This window comes from Zea mays, chromosome 5 (genome assembly GCF_902167145.1).
Source record: "Zea mays cultivar B73 chromosome 5, Zm-B73-REFERENCE-NAM-5.0, whole genome shotgun sequence".
NCBI classification, from domain to species: Eukaryota; Viridiplantae; Streptophyta; class Magnoliopsida; order Poales; family Poaceae; genus Zea; species Zea mays.
In genome coordinates this window covers 89,150,650-89,163,759 of record NC_050100.1, presented here as the reverse complement: position 1 = coordinate 89,163,759, position 13,110 = coordinate 89,150,650, and positions in this window count along the sequence as shown.

Genomic DNA, 13,110 nt, shown 5'->3' with positions numbered 1-13,110 from the left:
GAAAGCAATGGATACTAATCTTGAAGTGAGTTGCCTAATGCTTGCTTGCATGGAGCCTGAGCTGCAGATGCAGTTTGAGAAAAACCATGAGGTGTACGATATGATCGTGGCGCTCAAGGATATGTTCCAGACTCAGGCTAGGACTGAAAGGTTCAATGTGTCCAAAGCCTTTCTGGAATGCAAGCTAGCAGAAGGCGCAGCAGTTGGACCACATGTAATCAAAATGGTTGGTTACAGTCAGAGGTTGGAGAAGCTAGGCTTCCCAATAAGCCAAGAGTTGGCCACTGACTTCATTTTAGCATCTCTTCCGCCCAGCTATGGAAACTTCATCACGAACTACCATATGCATGGGGCGGAGAGGGGCCTCAATAAACTATGTGGCATGCTGAAAACAGCAGAGGGGGACATAAAGAAAAGCGCTGGCAGCAGCGGCCATGTGATGGCGGTCCAAAACAAACCCAACTTTAAGAAGAAGGGTAAATCTCAAAAGAAGAAGGGCAAGGCAAAGGATACAGTATCCAAGCCAAATCAAAAGCCCAAGGCTGGACCAGCTGCAGATGCAGAGTGCTTTTATTGCAAAGAACTTGGTCACTGGAAAAGGAATTGCAAGCAGTACTTGGCCTCTATTAAGGATCGCGGCGGTAAGGGTACAGCCGCAACAGGTACACTTGCTATTCACATTACAGAAATTTTTCTTGCTGATTCTTATATTAATTCTTGGGTATTTGATACCGGATCGGTTGCCCATATTTGCAATTCGATGCAGGGAATGATAAGAACTAGAAGCGTGAAAAGAGGAGAAGTTGATTTCCGGGTAGGCAATAATGCAAGAGTTGCTGCGTTGACTGTCGGGACGATGCAACTCCACCTCCCATCAGGATTTATTTTGGAGTTAAATAATTGTTATCTAGTTCCTAGTATGAGTCGAAACATTATGTCTCCTTCATGTTTGATGAAGGATGGTTATTCATTTGCGAGTGAAAACAATGGTTGTGTGATCTCTAAGAATGGCATGTTTGTGGCTTTTGCATCCATTATGAATGGGTTATTCATTTTAAATCTTGATGATGCACCTATCTGTAATATTAGTGCTAAAAGGCCTCGGCCTAATGATTTAAGTCCTACCTACATGTGGCACTGTCGTTTGGGTCATATAAGTGAGAATCGCATGAAGAAGCTTCATTCTGATGGGCTTTTAACTTCGTTTGATTTTGAATCATACGAGACATGTGAAGCTTGCTTACTTGGTAAGATGACCAAGGCGCCCTTCACGGGTTTACCGGAGAGGACGTTAGATTTATTGGAACTCATACATACTGATGTGTGCGGACCAATGAGTACGACAGCTAGGGGAGGATTCCAATACTTCATAACCTTCACTGATGATTTTAGTAGATATGGGTATGTCTACTTAATGAAACACAAGTCTGAATCCTTAGAAAAGTTCAAAGAGTTTCAGAATGAAGTAGAAAATCAGCGTGGCAAGAAAATTAAAGCACTGCGATCAGATCGTGGTGGTGAATATTTGAGTCATGAGTTTAGCAATCATCTAAAGAGTTGTGGAATTGTTCCACAGCTTACGCCGCCTGGAACGCCTCAGAGGAATGGCGTGTCTGAGCGACGTAATCGGACTTTATTGGATATGGTTCGATCAATGATGAGCCAGTCGGACCTACCTTTGTCGTTTTGGGGATACGCTCTAGAAACAGCAGCCTTCACACTAAATAGGGTACCGTCTAAGTCCGTAGTTAAGACACCATATGAGATGTGGACTGGGAAGACTCCCAGCTTGTCTTTTCTGAAGATTTGGGGTTGTGAGGTTTACGTCAAGCGACTACAGTCGGATAAACTCACTCCAAAATCGGACAAGTGCATGTTCGTGGGATATCCAAAGGAAACTTTAGGATATTACTTTTACCACCGGTCAGAGGGCAAAGTGTTTGTCGCCCGGAACGGTGTGTTCTTAGAGAAAGAGTTTCTCAAAAGAGAGAAAAGTAAACAAAAGGTGTATCTTGAAGAAGTTCAGGATGAGCCAGTGGGACAAGATTCAACAAGTGATGCTAATGTAGCAGAACAAGTTGAGACGTCTATGGCAAGAGAATCACCACCACAACCACGAAGGTCAGCAAGGCTTCACGAGGCACGAGGAGAAGTGCTATTGTTGGGCAATGGGGAAGTGTTGTTGTTAGACAACGACGAACCTGCAACATATTCAGAAGCGATGATGGACCCAGATTACGAGAAATGGCATGTCGCCATGAGATCCGAGATAGATTCCATGGGAGAAAATCAAGTTTGGAATTTGGTTGACCCGCCTGATGGTGTTAGACCTATAGAATGCAAATGGATCTATAAGAAGAAGAAAGACATGGATGGAAATGTTCACATCTATAAGGCTCGACTTGTTGCAAAGGGTTTTCGACAAGTTCAAGGAGTTGACTATGACGAGACATTCTCGCCAGTAGCGATGCTTAAATCTATTCGGATCATTCTAGCTATTGCCGCATATTTCGATTATGAGATTTGGCAGATGGATGTCAAAACAGCTTTCCTTAATGGAAACCTAGATGAGGACGTGTATATGATACAGCCCGAGGGTTTTGTCGATCCGATCAATGCTGGAAAGATATGCAAACTTCAGAAATCCATTTATGGGTTGAAGCAAGCATCTCGGAGTTGGAACATTCGTTTTGATGAAGTGATCAAAGTGCTTGGTTTTCATCAGAATGAAGAAGAAGCTTGTGTTTACAAGAAGGAAAGTGGGAGCGCTGTTGTATTTCTGATCTTGTATGTGGATGACATATTATTGATTGGGAATGACATTCCTATGCTGGAGTCCGTCAAGGCTTCACTGAAAAAGAGTTTTTCTATGAAGGACTTAGGGGAAGCAGCATATATTTTGGGCATAAGGATCTATAGAGATAGGTCGAAGAGGCTTATAGGATTAAGTCAAGATACGTACATTGACAAGGTTTTGAAACGGTTCAACATGGAACAGTCCAAGAAAGGGTTCATACCTATGTCACATGGTAAACACCTTAGCCAGATGCAATGTCCTGCAACGGCTAATGAGCGGGAGCGCATGAGTAAGGTACCATACGCCTCAGCAATTGGTTCAATCATGTATGCCATGATAAGTACACGCCCAGATGTTTCATACGCTATAAGTGCTACAAGTAGATACCAGGCTGATCCAGGTGAGGATCACTGGACAGCGGTAAAAGGCATTCTTAAGTACTTAAGAAGGACTAAAGATATGTTCCTGGTATATGGGGGTAAGGAGGAGCTCGTTGTAACTGGTTACACCGATGCTAGCTTCCAAACTGACCCAGACGAGTTAAAATCGCAATCAGGTTTTGTGTTCACAATAAATGGTGGTGCTGTTAGTTGGAAGAGTTCCAAACAGGAGACTGTGACTGATTCTACAACAGAAGCCGAGTACATTGCAGCTTCTGAATCTGCGAAGGAAGGTGTTTGGATAAGGAAGTTCCTCATCGAGCTTGGTGTGTTTCCTAATGCATCTAGCCCATTGAACCTCTACTGTGACAACAATGGGGCTATTGCGCAAGCTAAGGAGCCAAGGAACCACCAGAAAAACAAACACGTACTGCGGAAGTTTCACCTCATACGGGAATTCATTAGGCGGGGTGAGATAAAGATATGCAAAATACATACGGATTTGAATGTTGCTGATCCTTTGACAAAACCTCTTCCACAACCTAAGCATGAGGCACACGTGAGATCTATGGGTATTAGATATCTTCTAGATTAACTCTAGTGCAAGTGGGAGACTGTTAGAAATATGCCCTAGAGATAATCATAGAGATGAGCATATTTCTTTGTATCCATGATATATATATTGCTTAATTGAATATCCATGGAAGGCACCTTGTATTGATTAGCAATTATGTGAATTGTTTGTGAGATTCTTTACTTATATGGTTATTCTAAATGATGTCCCTAGTCAGAGTCGATGACTAGCACATGTATTAGTTGATGACTACATTTCACAAGTCATGAACATGGAGATGTTAAACTAATAATGTGGGCGCATGTATGACATGAGGCTGGACCGACCCAACGTGAGATATTGTAATATAGTTCTCTTCTTGCAACATGAATACTGTATCCTTAGACCTGAGATTGTCGCATGTTCTCAAGATGTGAATTGACTTACTTAGGGACTATCAAACGCTATCCCGTAACTGGGTAGTTATAAAGGTAGTTTTGGGTTTGTCAGGAAGCATGCTATGAGGCATGGTCAGTCAAGATGGAATTTGTCCCTCTCTTTGTGAGAGAGATATCTCTGGGCCCCTCGAGTGATTGGATCAAGAAATGCATGGCCGTGCTAGGGTTAAGAGTTAACCATTGAAAGGATTCCAATTCACAGTATCGAGAAAGAGAGGTCAGCTTAGAGCCAGACCAAATATCGTGAGACAAAGGGAACAGCATGTACGTAATGTCGCAATGGTTCGTCTGATATGATCTTTACGTACACATAGGAGTTGACATGTCTTGCTAGAGGCCGCTGTCAATTATTGGGCCAAGTAAGAGTACTCGGCCTATGTCTATTTGTACGTGAACCTATAGGGTCACACACTTAAGGGGAAGGAAGCCTAATTCGGATTAGATCCGAAATTAGACTGGGCTTTAGGGTTAATGATGGGCCTCGGCGTCAGAAGCCCACCATAACGCCTATATAATGAGGGGCGGGGGCGCGGTTAAGCATAACCTAATTCGCCACCAGCGGACTAACAGCCGCCGCCCACCTCTCGCCCTCGCCAAGCCGCCGTCGCGAACCTAGCAGTTCGGTACGCGGCGCTTCCTCCCTGTACGTGTGGATACCTCGGAGGTGCTACATCTGGAGCACTTGGACGAACCGTGCGAGGACGTGAAGGACGCCGGCGACTGCACGGCACTGCTCGACGCGTTCGTCTACATCGAGACGTCTTCCGCTGCTCTGCGCGTCTAGTGGTAATTCCATGACCTATAACCGCAGTAGTTCTTGGTATTATGGGGATGAAAATTTTGTTTTGCGCTAGCGTAGCCTCCCCGTAATCCTACATGATGTTCATCCCTTCATTTGATTCACATGTGATAATGGTTTGTGTTAGCTTAAGGAAGAAACCCTAGGTGACACTGAGGTGTCACACCAGGGGCCATACCTTGAAGACTATGTGCTCATGCACTAAGTCTCTAGTGCTGATGTAGTTGCACACAACATTAAACGCCGCCAGGCAGCCTTGAGATCTTTCCGTATTCACGATAGCAGGCCTCCTCAATCCGAAGCAGGATCAGATAGGCCACTGGATTACATCCTTAATATCGTTTCTTTGACTCATGTCATTCTTCACATAAAACCACTACTTCATCCATGAACCCAACCATTTTTTCGAAAGGTTAGCACATGATGCCTAGCATCCGACTGGTACACGAAGGTATAACATCCAAAGTTATTATGATATTGCTCTTTTTCAGTGGCCTTCGTCTGGTAGGACAACTCATGAATATTGCAAAAACAATCAGCATCGGGTTCCAGTCCTTGGCTTCGTATTACCCAAATGAAAATCCCAACCTTAATCAAGGCTTCAGGAGTAAGCTAATGAAGAAAGATTTCAAACTTTTTTAAGACTTCAACCAACGTCTTCTGTAAGGGGAACCACAACCCAACTTTCATGAAGCTTCAAAAAACACTACTTCATCTTTCTCAGGAAGAGGAATAGTGTTCTCACCACCGATTCTCATTATAGATACATCATGAAAATATCTACCCTTCATAGCCTCAACATATCCTATCTTCACGGTTGATTTTCCGAAGACCACGTGACTCGACCTCCACGGCCGATCTACGACATCATCATTACCGTTGTCAATATCAAAATCTCGCTGTCACCAGAATCTTCAGACAGTCCAGCTAAAATCTCATCGGTTATTTTTTCAATATTAGTCCTCTCCATAGCTTCGTAAAACCCAGCCACTGCGGGGTCCTCACTTCTCTTATTAGACCATCTCAACTTTTGTTAAAACAAAAGGACAGCTCAAAAACCGTCGTGGTTACAACATTAATAAGCTAAACAACAAAGCCAACAGAAAATTGATAGCACGAAAAATATTTTATCACAACCCTCATATATATATATATATATATATATATATATATATATATATATACAAAACACTACTGCAGAGTGGCCCCCACGGTTCAGAAAGATTTCGCTATTCTAGCGAGGGGAAGATGTTTTTTTGGACCTTCGGCTAAAGGCATCTGTTCGTTTCGTAGTCTGAATTTGTTACAAAGAAACAAACTAATACTGCAAGGGGCTACTGTGGGGACCTTCGTCTTCCGAAGGTCCTCAAAAACACGGCTAACCATTTGTTATCAGCATATTACTAAGTGTTACAGGAGCTTCGGAATCAGAATAGCTTCGGCGTAGAATGGTGGAAGCACAACGAAGTTAGCTTCATCACAACGACACAGGAAGGCGATACAAGGAGAGGGTGTTATCCAAGTTGTTAAAAGCAAATGACAATGTTGTCCCTGTGATGTATGTAAACTTTGTGTGTAATCTATGAGGGCATGAATGTAATATCGTACGAAGCTGTACGACTCTATATAAATAGATGAACAGTGCTCTGTGAAAGGGAAATAGTCTCAATTTTTCCTATAATCGATTTTGGTGTTTGACGACTATCACAAACCTTGTGGACTAACCAGTTTGCCCAGTTGATCATTTCACAGGTGCATAAGTTCATCTACAACCATTCTAAGTCGACTGTTCGAAATACCGTAGATTATTCCGGACAGGAGAAGCTTTTTGGAAAAACACCTACGCGCGGACTGTCCGCGGCACCAAGGTGACCCTCGGACAGGAACACTGCAAAAACACAAGTCTACACTACGGACCGTCCGACGGAGAAGCGAGCATTGTCTGAGACCAAGCGCGGACCGTCCGGCCTCAGGCGCGGACCGTCCGGTCGGTGAAAACGAGAAAACCCCAAAGGTGACGGGTTCAGTAAAATGTAATTTTAGTGTCCTCGTGGACCGTCCGGGGTGCACGACCGGACCGTCCGTGACTGCTTTATCTGACATCTAACGACACATTTAATGTATAGTAGCCGTTGATATAGCCGTTACTGCTGACCGTTGCGATTTCAGCCGTTGATGTGCAGGGGCGGACCATCCGGACGAGGGGCGCGGACCGTCCGCGGTCTGCAGAAAGGGGGCAATGGCTAGGAAGTGGTTGGGGGCTATAAATACAACCCCAACCATCTCCATTCACTTCACCCAAGCACTCCAATCCTTCACATTCAATACAAGAGCTAGCAATCCATTCAAAGACACAATCAAAGCTTCCAATCTCTCCAAGTTCCACAATTGAGACAAGTGATCATTAGTGATTAGTGACTTGAGAGAGAGAGAGTGATCTATGTATTATTTGTCGCTCTTGTCACTTGGCTTTTGCAATCGTGTTTTCTTCTTCTCCCACTCTTATTCTCAAGTGACTTGTAATCAAAGCAAGAGACACCAAGTGTGTGGTGGTCCTTGCGGGGTCTAAGTGACCCATTTGATTAAGGAGAAAGCTCACTCGGTCTAAGTGACCATTTGAGAAAGAGGGAAAGGGTTGAAAGAGACCCGGTCTTTGTGACCACCTCAACTGGGACTAGGTTCTTTGGAACCGAACCTCGGTAAAACAAATCACCGTGTTCATCCGCTTTATTTCTTGGTTGATTTGTTTTCCCTCTCTTTCGGACTCAGATTTAATTCTAACACTAACCCCGGCTTGTAGTGTGTTTAAGTTTGTAAATTTCAGATTCCGCCTATCCACCCCCCCCCCCTCTAGGCGACTTTCAATTGGTATCAGAGCCCGGTACTTCATTAGAGTCTAACCACTCGAAGTGATGTCGGGAGGATCCGCCAAGAGGGAGATGGAAATGGCCACAAGCCATGGGAAGGCTCCATCAAGGGAGTCTGGCGCCAAAGGAAGGGAGGAATCACCTCCCCGCGTCAAGTCGCATCGGAGTGGCGACAAGAAGAAAAAGATGAAGAAAGTGGTCTACTACGAGACCGACTCTTCGTCGCCCTCCACCTCCGACTCCGATACGCCGTTCGTCACTTCTAAGCGCCATGAGCGCAAGAAGTTTAGTAAGATCCCCCTACGCTATCCTCGCATTTCTAAACGCACTCCTTTACTTTCCGTCCCATTAGGCAAACCGCCGGTTTTTGATGGTGAAGATTATTCTATGTGGAGTGTTAAAATGAAAGGTCATCTAACCTCACTCCACAAAAGCATATGGGATGTTGTTGAGTATGGAGCGCAGGTACCACAGGTGGGGGATAAGGACTATGATTCGGACGAGGCCGACCAAATACGACACTTTAATTCCCAAGCCACTACTATACTCCTCACTTTTTTAAGTCGAGAGGAGTATAACAAAGTGCATGAGTTAGAGACCGCCAAAGATATTTGGGACGTCCTCAAGACCGCACACGAAGGGGACGAGGTGACCAAGATCACCAAAAGACAGACGATCGAGGGAGAGCTCGGTCGATTCTTCCTCAATCATGGAGAAGAGCCGCAAGCCATGTACAACCGGCTAAAGACCATGGTGAACCAAGTGCGCAACCTCGAGAGCACCAAATGGAAATGGTCAAGGTTATTCTAAGATCACTCGTTTTTTGTAATCCGACTCAAGTTCAATTAATACGTGGTGATCCTAGATATAAGCTAATGTCTCCCGAGGAGGTAATTGGGAAGTTTGTGAGCTTTGAGTTGATGATCAAAGGCTCCAAACAAATCGTCAACTTAGAGCAAGGCGGCACCTCCACACCCGAGGTGCAACCCGTCGCATTCAAAACGACGGAGGAGAAGAAAGAAGAGTCTACATCAAGTAGGCTCCCCATCGATGCCTCCAAGCTCACAACAAGGAAATGGCGCTCATCATCAAGAACTTCCGCCAAATCCTCAAGCAAAGGAGAGGGAAGGACTACAAACCCCACTCCAAAAGGGTGTGCTACAAGTGTGGTAAGCCCGGTCATTTCATTGCTAAATGTCCTATGTCAAGTGATAGTGACAGGGGCGACGATAAGAAGGGAAAGAGAAAGGGAAAGAAGAGGTACTACAAGAAGAAGGGCGGCAATGCCCACGTGTGTCGGGAATGGGACTCCGACATGAGCTCCACCGACTCCTCCAACGAGGATGCCGCAAACATCATCGTCAACAAGGGACTTCTCTTCCCCAACGTCGGCCACAACTGCCTTATGGCAAAGGACGACAAGAAAAAGAAGGTACAAGCTAGAACCACCCCCAAGTATACTACATCTAGTGATGAGGGTAGTTCTAGTGATGATGAAGATAACTTGCTTAGTCTTTTTGCCAACCTTAACATGCAACAAAAAGAAAAATTAAATGAATTAATATGCGCTATTCATGAGAAGGATGAACTCTTGGATAGCCAAGAGGAATTCCTCATTAAGGAAAACAAAAAGCATGTTAAAGTGAAAAATGCTTATGCTCAAAAGATAGAAAAATGTGAAAACTTGACTAGAGAGCTTAGAATTTGCCATGACACTATCTCCAACCTTAGAACTGAGAATGTTAGTTTAATTGATAAGGTTGAAAAATCAAATGGTTGTCATGATTCAATTGCCAATCTTAGAAATGAAAATGCTAGTTTGATTGCTAAGATTGATAAATTGAATGAATCCATTTCTAGCCTTAAAATTGAAAATGTTAGTTTAATTTCAAAGGCTAAAGACTTGAATGTTTGCAATGTTTCTATTTCCAATCTTAGAAATGAGAATGCTATTTTACATGCTAAGATTGATGAATTAAATGATTGCAAACCCTCTACATCTATTGTTGACCATGTTACTATTTATAGCAGATGTAGAGACATTAATGTTGATGCTATTCATGATCACCTAGTTTTAATTAAAGAACAAAATGATCACATAGCTCAACTAACTGCTAAAATTAATGAGCATGAAATTGAAAATGAAAATTTTAAATTTGCTATTAGCATGCTCTATAGTGGGAGACGCCCTGGCATCAAGAATGGCATTGGTTTCCAACAGGGAAGCAATGTCAAGCTTAATGCCCCTAAAAAGTTGTCTAATTTTGTTAAGGGCAAGGCTCCCATGGCTCAAGATAACGAGGGTTACATTTTATATCCTGCTGGTTATCCTGAGCACAACATTAGGAGAATTCATGCTAGGAAGTCTCATTCTGTTTCCCATCATGCTTTTATGTACAAGAATGAGGCATCTAGCTCTAGGCATTCCACTCATATTAAAATTCCTAAAAAGAAAAATCCTACTGCATCAAATGAACCTAACGTTTTATTTAAGGCTTTTGATGCATCTTATGTTTTAACTAACAAATCTGGCAAAGTAGTTGCCAAATATATTGGGGGCAAATAAAAGGGCTCCAAGACTTGTGTTTGGGTACCCAAGGTGCTTGTTTCTAATGTGAAAGGACCCAAGACCGTTTGGGTACCTAAGAACAAGGCCTAAATTATTTTGCAGGTTTATGCATCCGGTGACTCAAGTTGGATAATTGATAGCGGGTGCACAAACCACATGTCACGGGAGAAAAGGATGTTCTCCTCCTACGAGAAAAACGAAGATCCCCAAAGAGCTATCACATTCGGGGATGGAAATCAAGGTTTGGTCAAAGGACTTGGTAAAATTGCTATATCACCTGATCATTCCCTCTCCAATGTTTTTCTTGTAGATTCTTTAGATTACAACTTGCTTTCTGTTTCTCAATTATGTAAAATGGGCTACAACTGTCTTTTTATGGATATATGTGTTACTGTCTTTAGAAGAAGTGATGATTCAGTAGCATTTAAGGGAGTATTAGAGGGTCAGCTATACTTAGTTGATTTTAATAGAGCTGAACTCGATACTTGCTTAATTGCTAAGACTAATATGGGTTGGCTTTGGCATCGCCGACTAGCCCATGTTGGGATGAAGAATCTTCACAAGCTTCTAAAGGGAGAACACATTTTGGGACTAACAAATGTTCATTTTGAGAAAGACAGGGTTTGTAGCGCATGTCAAGTAGGAAAGCAAGTTGGTTTCCATCATCCTCACAAGAACATCATGACGACCGACAGGCTGCTTGAGCTACTCCACATGGATCTATTCGGCCCGATCGCTTACATAAGCATCGGCGAGAGTAAGTATTGTCTTGTAATTGTGGATGATTATTCTCGCTTCACTTGGGTATTCTTTTTACAGGAAAAATCTTAGACCTAAGAGACCTTAAAGGGATTCTTAAGACGAGCTCAAAATGAGTTCGAATTAAGTATCAAGAAGGGAAGAAGCGACAACGGGACGGAGTTCAAGAACTCACAAATAGAAGGCTTTCTTGAGGATGAGGGCATCAAGCATGAGTTCTCTTCTCCCTACACACCTCAACAAAATAGTGTAGTGGAGAGGAAGAATAAAACTCTACTGGACATGGCGAGGACCATGCTTGATGATTACAAGACTCCGGACCGGTTTTGGGCCGAGGCGATTAACACCGCCTGCTGCTCCATCAACTGGTTATATCTTCACCGAATCCTCAAGAAAACATCGTATTAATTCCTCACTGGTAAAAAGCCCAATGTTTCATATTTTAGAGTCTTTGGTAGCAAATGCTTTATTCTTATTAAAAGAGGTAGAAAATCTAAATTTGCTCCTAAGGCTGTAGAAGGCTTTTTACTTGGTTATGACTCAAACACAAGGGCATATAGAGTCTTCAACAAATCCACTGGGTTAGTTGAGGTTTCTTGTGACATTGTGTTTGATGAGACTAATGGCTCCCAAGTGGAGAAAGTTGATCTTGATGAATTAGATGATGAAGAGGCTCCATGCATCGCGCTAAGGAACATGTCCATTGGGGATGTGTGTCCTAAGGAATCCGAAGAGCCCACACAAGCACAAGATCAACCATCATCTTCCATGCAAGCATCTCCACCAACTCAAGATGAGGATCAAGCTCAAGATGATGAAAATAAAGATCAAGAGGATGAGCCACCTCAAGAGGAGGACAATGATCAAGGGGGAGATGAAGTTGATCAAGACAAGGAAGATGATCAGGGTCAAATACCGCCACACCCAAGAGTCCACCAAGCGATTCAAAGAGATCACCCTGTGAACTCCATCCTCGGCGACATTCATAAGGGGGTAACTACTCGATCTCGGGTCGCTCATTTTTGTGAACATTACTCTTTTGTCTTCTCTATTGAGCCATACAAGGTAGAGGATGCACTAAGGGATTTGGATTGGGTGTTGTCAATGCAAGAGGAGCTCAACAACTTCAGGAGGAATGAGGTATGACATTTAGTTCCACGTCCTAATCAAAATGTTGTAAGTACCAAGTGAGTATTCCGCAACAAGCAAGATGAGCATGGTGTGGTGACAAGGAACAAAGCACGACTTGTAGGCAAAGGTTATTCACAAGTCGAAGTTTTGGATTTCGGTGAAACCTATGCACCCGTAGCTAGGCTTGAGTCAATTCATATATTACTTGCCTATGCTACTCATCATGGCTTTAAGCTTTACCAAATGGACGTGAAAAGTGCCTTCCTCAATGGACCAATCAAGGAAGATGTCTATGTTGAGCAACCTCCCAGCTTTAAAGATAGTGAGTACCCTAACCATGTTTAGAAACTCTCTAAGGCACTTTATAGGCTCAAGCAAGCCCCAAGAGCATGGTATGAATGCCTAAGAGATTTCCTTATCACTAATGGCTTCAAAGTCGATAAAGTCGATCCTACTCTCTTTACTAAAACTATTGCAAAAGATTTGTTTGTATGCCAAATTTATGTTGATGATATTATATTTGGGTCTACTAACAAATCTACTTGTGAAGAGTTTAGTAGGATCATGTTTCAAAAATTCAAGATGTCTATGATGGGGGAGTTAAAGTATTTCCTAGGATTTCAAGTCAAGCAACTCCAAGAGGGCACCTTCATCAGCCAAACCAAGTATATTCAAGACATACTCAACAAGTTTGGAATGAAGGATGACAAGCCCATCAGGACACCCATGGGAACTAATGGGCATCTCGACCTCGACACGAGAGGTAAATCCGTAGATCAAAAGGTATATCGGTCGAT